General features: G+C 46.6%; 1 long non-coding RNA gene across 4 annotated transcripts; it reads right to left on the bottom strand.

Moving 5' to 3' along the window:
* Positions 1-439: 439 nt before the first annotated feature.
* Positions 440-10,274, bottom strand: LOC135050270 (uncharacterized). Of its 4 annotated transcripts, XR_010241582.1 has the most exons (6): positions 10,218-10,274; positions 7,296-7,391; positions 6,551-6,700; positions 2,087-2,145; positions 723-816; positions 440-636 (listed from the first exon to the last, which is right to left on the bottom strand). It is a non-coding gene; the product is annotated as an uncharacterized LOC135050270 (long non-coding RNA). The 4 variants fall into 4 exon arrangements; XR_010241584.1 differs by lacking the exon at positions 2,087-2,145; XR_010241585.1 differs by lacking the exons at positions 440-636; positions 723-816 and adding an exon at positions 826-1,383 and having other exon boundaries at positions 1,556-2,145.
* Between the last annotated feature and the right edge of the window lie 949 nt (positions 10,275-11,223).

The following is an 11,223-nucleotide window of genomic DNA, read 5'->3' as shown; positions in this document are numbered from 1 at the left end:
ACAGAACTTAAGCGGGCATTTGGCAAGAGATTACAGATGTCAGCTTTGTGGTCTTCTCTTTGCTGGCTGATGGGGGACTTCAGGTGAGTGCGTCCACCGGCTTGATCTGCGAGTGCACTGGCCAGAGCAGGTGTTATGATCCTGGCCAGGGCTGGGGGGTGTTGTAGATTAGGTGGTGGGCCGGACGTTCGGGCATGCCTTGCCTGATGATCAAGGTCATCTCACACAGCTTCAGGAGCAGCTGTTCTTGAAACTGCTCTATCCTCTCGTCTTGATCTGTAATGGCTAAGAGGAGCTCCTGGTGGCTGGGGAGGACAGGGGGCAGCAGTAAAACCAGAAAGTGGAGGAAAGTACTTCACCATATGGCAAATCTTTTTTAATTTCCTTACATGCACATGAGGAACAAATCCATCTACGTTAACGTGGAGGAGGAAAGATATTGGTGAACGTATTTAGTTTTATTTATTATACACCGTGTGTAGCGCATTGTGATTCACTTTCTGTCACTTTTTGTTGTATTAATCTATGTGGAGGGGGCAGCAGTGTCCTCCAGGTCTGCTGCTGACTCTGGGGCATCCTCACCAGGGTGTGATCCACACCCTCCCTCCCCAGGCTGCGTGAGCTGTTCCTCTTCATCTGAAAATGAAACAAACACAAACAGAAATTATCATTGGCATTTTGCATGTTCTAAAATTTTACTTTCATCTTACTGTCATAATTACCTCAGTCAGCATGTGAGACCTCAAGGTCAGGCATGTCTGTGTCCATTAGGGTGGTCACAAGAAATCGGTATCTGAATTTCTTTGAGGGGAACCCCTAAAAAGTTGCCACTTGGTGTAAAAATTAGATTGTCAAAGTTTCAGCTCAATCGGATAACATTAAGACATGCCTCATCAACCCTAAAGTATTAAAAAACAGCTATTTTTCAAAAAAAATCGGGGGGGTTTCTGCTATAAAATTAGAACCGTTTATCCTAGGAATGTGTTGTTGTTTTTTTGTTCAGTAGAGAATGTTCCTGGCTTCAATTTTCACTTCCACAACTTGTTTGACAAACGTACAGATTGAAAGATATATGGGTTTTTCGTGGACCGGACCTAAAAATTCGACTTTTTCAAGAGAATGTTAAAATTCGCTATAAACTTGATAAAATTATTTTTTACGATGCTTTTGTTGTTCTTTGAATACTTTGCATTCAAACCCATCAAAGTAATGTTTCAATATAAGTTTTTTAAATGTATATATTTTATAAATATTATATTTCTTGTTTTCCAGAGCTGTAAGAAATAATGGATTCAGAACCTTCTACTTCATCCTCTACAGCTATAAGTGCTTCTTCTAAGGCACTGCTTGTGCTTAAAATTTCCATTTCTGCAACTTCATATTCTAGAAAACAACAGAAAGAAATGATTATAAATGCAAAAGAAAAACAGTAACTTGAGAACAACAAACATATTTATCTAGGTACAAAGTTACCAAGGTGCTAGTTAGGTACAACAAAATAGATCCAGATACTGTAGGTACTAACTACTACATTTAAACTATAATCTAGGCTCACCTACAGGCTTCAGTTTTGTTTTTTCCAGTCTGACCATCTTAGCTGCTTTTCTCTGTGTTCTTCGTTCTTCTGCTCATAGGAATTTTATATCAACTCCTCCCATGCAGCCAGTACGACCCTTTTGTCTCTGAAGGAGCAAAAATTGTCTTTCTTCTTCATTTGTGTTCTTCAGCACGTCCTGGTGTGCAATATCAAACAGGTCATCAAGGCTTGACTTAAAAGCTTCCACTTACTTACTTTGAGCTTGACTTACACTTCTGGTTGCGTGTTTTCTCCACTCCTCGTGAAGTTTTTCAAGCTTCGCAATACAATCTTTCAAATTGTTGGTAAGTATCTTAGCTTTTTGCCAAAAAAGTAGAACTTCCTAGATTGTGAGCCATGCAGCATCTCTGGTTTCTAGTTTAACTTGGCAATTATTTTAAAACAAATTGCGTAAAACTTGACCATTGGATGGCAACTTACTGCCAGTAATTTGATGGGACATACAGTATATCCAATCAGAAAAATCTTGTCTTTCTGCCTCAAACTTACACCACTTGTAGCTGTAGAGGACGAAGTAGAAGGTTCTGAATCCATTATTTCTTACAGCTCTGGAAAACAAGAAATATAATATTTAAAAAATATATACATTTAAAAAAATATATTGAAACATTACTTTGATGGGTTTGAATGCAAAGAATTCAAAGAACAACAAAAGCATAGTTAAAAAGTTATTTTATCAAGTTTTTTTCTTTTTAAAAACAATTTTCTGGGTCCGGACTAAGCAAAACCCATATATCTTCCGAACTGTACGTTTGTCAAACAAGTTGTGGTAGTGAAAATTGAAGCCAGGAACATTCTCTACAAAACTAAAAAAAAACATGTTTCTAGGATAAACCGTTCTATTTTATAGCGGAAAACCCCCCATTTACTTTTTTTCATATATAGCTGTCTTTTAATACTTTAGAGCTAATGAGGCAGGTCTTAACGTTATTAAATCGTGCTGAAACTTCGACAATCTTATGTTTACATCAATTGGCAACTTTTTAGGGGTTCCCATCAAAGATACATCAAAAAATATTTCCCCCTATATCTTGCAACCACCCTAGTGTCCATATTCGACACGCCTGCCACCTTCTCTTTTGCAACACACCCCAATGCCATCTCTTCCAATGGGGTGTTTTCCAAACTCTTAGGAAAACACCCACCACCTGCCCCCCTCGCATGTCGCCAGCAGGCAGCCATCTTCCCCTTCAGCCAGGACTTGAAGTCCACCCATCTATAATAAGTTATAATATAGAGGATACATATTCAACATATGTTACAAAATAATTTTTAAAACACTCTTTACAAGTTACTGGTACATTCTAATATTTTTTATATAAAATATAACCAATATATATACACCAATGTTTACAGTATTTGTTATCTCCACTCAAAAGCACACCACCTATAGTAGATGAGTTTATCCTACTTGTCCTTGTACCCATACACACTGTCCTTGTGAGCTGACCAGTATGCACAGGCACACATTTGTTAGCTAATATTCGCACACATGATTATTCGCACCAATAGTTCACTCAAGGCATGTAAAAATAACACAATTCTACACACTCCTTTAAAAGCTTACTGGTTTATACTCTAATAGTGGTTGTCAAAAACATAGTTATTTTGTCAAAAAAAAATTAATAAACAAAAACCACTGTATTACTTCAGCACTGCAGACCTAAACCCCCCAGGCCCCAGGGCCGGTTCTAGCCCTTGTGGCGCCACGGGCAAAAAATAGGAGCGTGGCTTTATACAGGGGCGTGGTCAGGGACGCCCCCTGTAGAGATGTGCCCCCATTTGTGCCCCCAGTAGCGCCCCCAGTAGTGCCCCCATTTGTGCCCCCAGTAGCGCCGCTTTAAAAAAAAAATGAATACTTACAATCCCCGCTCCTGAGTCCCGACCGCTGCAGACCTCCACCGTCGCCGCTCCTCTCCTCGGATCTATGGGAGAGACGTCATGACGTCTCTCCCATAGCACAGCATAGACACTAGAGGTCAATCATGACCGCTAGCGTCTGTGCCAGTCCCACAATGCTGTGCGGTGTGCGATGATGTCATCAAAGGCACTCTCCACGAAGGGAAACTAGACGGATAGCGTCTAGTTCCCTTCACAGCGGGGGGGGGGGCACTGCCAAACAGTAGTGGATCTTGCCATGGTGCGGCGCCCTCCGGATAGCGTCCCGGGCAAAAGTCCTGCTTGCACGTGGCAAGATCCGCTACTGCCGGGCCCTGTACAGTAACAGAGTATAACTGAATTATCCTTCATGGCATACACACTGTCCTTGAGAGATTTACAGTATGCACACAATCTCCTATATATTAGCCCAAATCTGTGACTCTGTGCTGTAACGCTGGGCGGAGTTACAGTGGTGGGTGGAGTTATTCAAATGAGTCACAGAACTGGGCAAATCTATAGGAGACCAGCAGCAGAAGCAGATGGTATGGGCATGGCACAGGCAGGGGTGCATACCTCCCAGCTTTCTTCAGACAGGAGGGACACACACACACACACACACACACACACAAAACACCACACGGCGAAAAGGGGGCGTGGTCAACGAAAGGGGCGTGGCTTCACGGGAGGGCATCCGTTTTCGTCAGTGAGGGGGCATGCCCAGCGCTCTGTGAGCTGCTGGCATGCCCCCAGGGCAGATTATGAGACTGGGGGACCCAGGGCACTTAAGACAAGGGGCCCTATCTCATTCCTGTGCCTGCTGTGGGTTTGGGGGCGTGGCCTAATCCCGCACGCGAAGCCACGCCCCCTTATGCAAATTTCAGGATTTTTTTTTTTTTTTTGAATTTTGGCCCCTCAGCTAGAGGTAAATCCAGAGGAGGTGGTCGCTCCCCCCTACACACCCGCACAGGCAGAAGAAAGCAGGGAGACTGCTGCCTCCCTGCAACACCACAGACCTGCCAACACGCAGCAGCGTGTGCTGACTGTAGCACAATGCTGCCGCTGTTGCTGGCAGGACGGGGGGGGGAGCTCCTGAGGGGGGGGGGGAGCTTCTGAGCTGGGACAGAGCTACTCCAGCTGGGGGGCCCCCTAAAACTGTGGGGCCAACAGTACGTACCCCCTGCCCCCCCTTAATCCAGCTCTGCTGCTGGAACCCCCCCTTAATCCGTACCCCCTGATGCCCCCTCTCCCTCTGTCTCCACTAAATTCACCGCTGCTCTAAGCAGAACAGCGAGTACAGGAGCTTCCCAACTGCCCCCCCCCCCCAACACCACCACCACCGCGGGACACTGTGGCCCACGGGTGGGACAGCGTGACAGACCCTAAAAAATGGGACTGTCCCGCGAAAATCTGGACGGTTGGGAGGTGTGGGGGTGTGTGAGGGGGTATGCCGTACAGACAGACGGGCACCGGCTCACTGTGTGCTTGACCCCCCACATCAGCATACTCAGCAGGGTCTCTCTGGGGCGGAGGAGCGTCACTTTGTGGCACAGTCCACGCTTCTTAGCTGCAGTTTTGTGGGGCACCTGCCGCTGTGCAGGTTCCGTACTGCCTCTGTTATCTCCAGCCCCGGCAACCCCACCGCTAGCTGCAGTGCTGCCGCCCGCAGTGAGGTGCGCCCAGCTCCTTCACACACTTTAGCTGGCGGGCAGCGCTGCAGAAGTCCGCGCTGCTTGCAGGCTCCGACCCCCTCCTCCCTCCAGCCACAGCGTCTCCTGGGGGCTAACCAGTCACTCCCAGTCTCCCCTTACCACAGTGCCCGGCAGCTGCTCGAGCTCTGCGGTGTGTGACTGGGGAGGGATGCGGACGGGCAGAGGAAGCAGGACTCCAGCCTGAGAGAGTCAGCCATGCCAAGTCTCCACCAGCAGCAGATCCCAACAGGTTGGAGTGGAACAGCAGCAGCCAGCAGCAGTGACTCCGGTAACACACATCTGTCTGTCACCACTGTTCTGTCCCTAATACCAATCTCTCCCATGCCCTGTGTTCTGTCATGTCCCTGTCACCGTTATCCTGGCCCTGTCACCCTTATCCTAGCCCTGTCACCCCTATCCAGGCCCTGTCACCCCTGTGCTTGCCCTGTCACCCCTGTCCTGGTCCTGCCGCCCCTGCTGGGACTTTTGTTTCTCACTTTTGGCTTCTATGACAGGAAACAGAGAAACACAGATAAATCATTGGGGTCAGACAATCAGTGTGTGATACACAGCAGAGGAACACAGATAAATCATTGGGGTCAGACAATCAGTGTGTGATACACAGCAGAGGAACACAGATAAATCATTGGGATCAGACAATCAGTGTGTGATACACAGCAGAGGAATACAGATAAATCACTCGGATCAGACAATCAGCGTGTGATACACAGCAGAGGAACACAGATAAATCACTTGGATCAGACAATCAGTGTGTGATACACAGCAGAGGAATACAGATAAATCACTCGGATCAGACAATCAGTGTGTGATACACAGCAGAGGAATACAGATAAATCACTCGGATCAGACAATCGGTGTGTGATACACAGCAGAGGAACACAGATAAATCACTCGGATCAGACAATCAGTATGTGATACACAGCAGAGGAATACAGATAAATCACTCGGATCAGATAATCAGTGTGTGATATACAGCAGAGAAACACAGATAAATCACTCGGATCAGACAATCAGCGTGTGATACACAGCAGAGGAATACAGATAAATCACTCGGATCAGACAGTCAGTGTGTGATACACAGCAGAGGAATACAGATAAATCACTCGGATCAGACAATCAGTGTGTGATACACAGCAGAGGAATACAGATAAATCACTCGGATCAGATAATCAGTGTGTGATACACAGCAGAGGAATACAGATAAATCACTCGGATCAGACAATCAGTGTGTGATACACAGCAGAGGAATACAGATAAATCACTCGGATCAGATAATCAGCATGTGATACACAATAGAGGAATACAGGCAATAACTACTGTACTTCTATGATGTAAAAACCAGATGACAGTAAGATGCACTTACACAGTCTGGTAGCAGCCCAGTGTGGCCATATACAATTCCCATTATCTTCTCCACGTCTTCCGGTTTGTACCCGAGCACTCGGTGGCGGCAGTAGCTAAATATGGCGACTTGTTTCATAACTTCATTAACAACGTTGGCTGCGTCTTCCTTCTGAAAGGCAAACTCTATAATAAGATGTATTCTGCAACGTGTGACTTGTAGGAACATACAGTATCTTCATTCTAGATGTTCTTCAGTAGGTGGGAACACTAGAAAGGCGCGAGAATTCTGATTCATTTACTGCTAAGTAACAAATGGTCTAATACATAAAGGTGAATACACACTGGGGGGGGGGGGTGTTGTTGCCCAGTGTGTATGCAGAGTGATGATGTGAACATTGCTGAGTGGAAAATCACACAGTGCATACACACTGAGCGATTGTCACCCGGCCCAGTGATTTTCACATGGGCGAACCACTTTTCACAGTAGGAGATTGTGGAAAGTTTATCACTTGGCCGGTAAAACAGGCCAACGGACGATGGCGGCCAGCGATGATGTGGGAGTGCAAATCAGTGCTCACCGCTCATCACCCGGCCGTACACACTAGGCGATTTTGAGCTCAAAGTAGCTCAAAACAACAAAAGTGAGGTATTTTGAGCTGAAAATCACCTAGTGAGTATGCACCTTAAGTATCGGTCATATTGTGTCCTGAGTACAGAGTATTATGCACTTTAAAAATGGAATTGGTGATGATGAACCAACACACCTTTGAGACCTTAAAAATGGATTTGATTTGATGGATGTCAATAGACAAATCTGTGTGACTGCACTCAGTGGTTTGGGGACTTCTGCTGCCAGATATCTGAAAGGAAAAAGAACATTTTTCACAGTCAATTGGAAATGCAATTCCTTAAAATAAAGCTTTAGATGCAGGGGGCGACCCAGGCCCTTATTCTACTGCAGTAGGGTCCAAAGTGTGATTACAGGTGTAGCCACACTCATTGTACCTGTGGAATGGCTGTGTGGGTATACATGGTGTGCTGTGCCGCTGGTGCAACTTAATATGCCAGGCTGCGACTAGCTGCAGCCCCATGTATTACTATGGTGACATACGCATGCACACACGCTCGTCATAGCCCGTGGGCACACTAGCTAAGCCAGCTTTTCTGAGACTTAAATGCTCTACATTAAAGCTGAGAGTGGCTACACTTGTTCATCTGTAATGCATAGATTGATCTAATAACAAATGCACAAAATTCTCCTGAGTAAATCCACTGTGAAAATAAAACGCTCTTAAACTGATATTAAAGAGCTCTTTGCTGTCTTCTCTTGATGGTGGATTCCATTCTGCGAATGAGAAGCAGTTAGCACCCGACATCATCAGTGCTAGATGACTCCATTCATCAAACTGATCTCATGGTTAGGGTTTAGGGTTCTACATTGTACAGATTGATCATGTAACAAGCACATAGAGAACCCATGGGTGAATACACAAGGAAACAAGCCGCTCTAATCCAAATAATGACATCTTCAGTGATGTCTTCCCGTAGAGGTAGCTTTCTGTGTGGGGATGAGAAGCAGTTAGCGGCTGGGACCACTGGTGTTACGCGCTCCCTCATAAACCAGAGCTCCATTTATTTGTTAAAGCAGGGCCACCTAGTGGCAGCCCTAGTAGATGTCTTCTCTTGTCCGTAGTTCACTGATGTTGGCGGCACCCAGATTTATTACACATGTAGAGAATATGGTAAGTGTGACAGCCTTTCCCAATAAGATGGTGAGTGAGCCCATGGTGCATTATGGGAAGAATCCATGTTGTTCCATTCTTTTATATCGTACGGCAGAGGTGTGGCCAGGTGGACGGAGTCATCAGTGTGCATTATTTTTATCATGTTTAAGGTGACGAGCGTACAATCATGAAGTTACGACCGAACTCACTTGCGAGGCGAGCGTACACATAGTGTTTACAATAACAGCCATACAATCTGGAAGACACGCGATGGCCAAAGCTCCTGGAGTAAATCTTTATGGGGACAGTATCAATAGTGTCAGAGCGGTTCCGGTATGAATGATCTATTGCATTGAGATAGACAATGTTATGATCGACAGCACTTGTCCGATATAATACAAGGATCGACATTGTTTAACTAGACGGTAAGTGGTCGACAATGTTATGCTCGGCAGTAACAAATCATTGGCCGCACAATCATTGCCTACATTAGGTCGACCTGCAATACGGATAGATAGGCTTGAGATCGACAGTTGGAATTATCTGCATCTTATGTGACCGACACACAAAAAATCTAAATTTTGAAGTCCAACAAATAACATGTTCAACAATTAAACGTAAAAATGCGTACATGATCGAATATGCAAGAGGTCGACATGGCATAATTAGACGGTAATAAAAACCTTTCTCCCGAAAACACACAAGTTCAGTGAAATCTGTGTATTTTTGTGTGAAACAGCCCCGTTTTCAGATGAAACGGGGCTGTTTCCGGGGATTGTGGTTCGCCTGCCGGAGGCAGGTGAAACTAAATCCCAGATAAGCCGAGGCACGCGCCGGCTTATTGGGGCTAATTAGAAAGCCCCTGGTGGTACAATTAGCCCTGGTAAAAAAACGGAGCTAATTGGATAGTCCCCATAGTGTTGACAATAACAGCCATACAATCTGGAAAACACAGGATGACCAGTACTAATGGAGTAAATCCTTATGGGGACAGTATCAATAGTGTCAGAGCTGCAATTAGAAATTGTGAAACATGCGGGTCCCATGAGGGACAAGACAGATGAATGAGCCCTTCTCTACTTTGACTCTTCTGTCACTGACGATCCCAGCTGTAATCTGCTTCTCATTCACAGAACTGTTCTATGTCTGACCACACGTTCTCCGACATTCATCCACCGCTGAAGTGACAGCTGCCACGTGCAGGGTGGAGTCCACCCTCATGCAATCACATCACATCACAGCTGCTCTCTGTACAGAGATCCCAGCACAGCTTCCCCATAGACATCACAGCCGCTCTCTGTACAGAGATCCCAGCACAGCTTCCCCATAGACATCACAGCCGCTCTCTGTACAGAGATCCCTGCACAGCTTCCCATAGACATCACAGCCGCTCTCTGTACAGAGATCCCAGCACAGCTTTCCCATAGACATCACAGCCGCTCTCTGTACAGAGATCCCAGCACAGCTTCCCCATAGACATCACAGCCGCTCTCTGTACAGAGATCCCAGCACAGCTTCCCATAGACATCACAGCCGCTCTCTGTACAGAGATCCCAGCACAGCTTCCCCATAGACATCACAGCCGCTCTCTGTACAGAGATCCCAGCACAGCTTCCCCATAGACATCACAGCCACTCTCTGTACAGAGATCCCAGCACAGCTTCCCCATAGACATCACAGCCGCTCTCTGTACAGAGATCCCAGCACAGCTTCCCCATAGACATCACAGCCGCTCTCTGTACAGAGATCCCAGCACAGCTTCCCCATAGACATCACAGCCGCTCTCTGTACAGAGATCCCAGCACAGCGTTTCTATAGACATCACAGCCGCTCTCTGTACAGAGATCCCAGCACAGCTTCCCCATAGACATCACAGCCGCTCTCTGTACAGAGATCCCAGCACAGCGTTTCCATAGACATCACAGCCGCTCTCTGGTTCAGCTCTCATATCTCCATTCCTACATATTATCAGTCAGTTGTGCAGCTCACACAGCAGGAACCGTGGAGCTGCGTCTGCCTGACGGCTGCGTGCTCTATTATAGGGAACAGGGCAGCTCCCACCCAGGAGGCGTGTTACAAAAGGATCCATCATAATTGGCTGATTGCAAGTCTCAGTACACCACTTTGCAGGGGGCGGTCGGAATCAGCTGTCCAATCATCCATTGACATGTGGATAAAGGCAGCCAATTGCTGCAGGAGGGCAGGACAGGAGATTGCACATGCTCTGTTCATTTCTCTTTGGCTGGGGAGATGAGCAGACGTCCTCCCTGTGTGTCTGAGTCTGTCAGCTGCTGCTGCAGCAATGTGACACCCTCAGGCTGCAGTCCCTTATGTGTGTATTCAGCAGGGTCCATGTCCTTGCCCACAATGGAGAGATGAGGAATGGAGCTGTGAGACCTGCACCTGTGATGTCTATAGGAACGCTGAGCTTGCAGCTCTATAAAGTGACACAACGACAGCGCTAGTAATCCAGCTGGCTCACACTGTGCCCTGTTACTCAGAAGTCAGACAAGACAATTACCAGAGATATAAAAGCAGCCAACAAGGAAGCCACGGACACATGCTGCCTGTGTGGTAACAGAACCTCTCCGGCGCTGTGAGGGATAATAATGAATAGGTTATATCTAGTGATGAGCGGGTTCGGTTTCTCGGAAACCGAACCCCCCTGAACTTCACCCTTAGTTTTTACACGGGTCCGAGGCATACTCGGATTCTCCCGTATGGCTCGGTTAACCCGAGCGCGCCCAAACGTCATCATCCCGCTGTCGGATTCTCGCGAGATTCGGATTCTATATAAGCAGCCGCGCGTCGCCGCCATTTTTACTCGTGCGTTGGAAATGTTAGGGAGAGGACGTGGCTGGCGTCCTCTCCGTTTATTCATTGTTGAGTTGATGCAAATATTTGTGCTTGCTTATATCATTGTGGGGAGGACTGGGGAGCAGCTGTATTATATAGGAGGAGTACAGTG

This window comes from Pseudophryne corroboree, chromosome 2 (assembly GCF_028390025.1).
Source record: "Pseudophryne corroboree isolate aPseCor3 chromosome 2, aPseCor3.hap2, whole genome shotgun sequence".
Classification (NCBI taxonomy): Eukaryota; Metazoa; Chordata; class Amphibia; order Anura; family Myobatrachidae; genus Pseudophryne; species Pseudophryne corroboree.
This window is presented reverse-complemented; position numbering and strand designations above follow the sequence as displayed.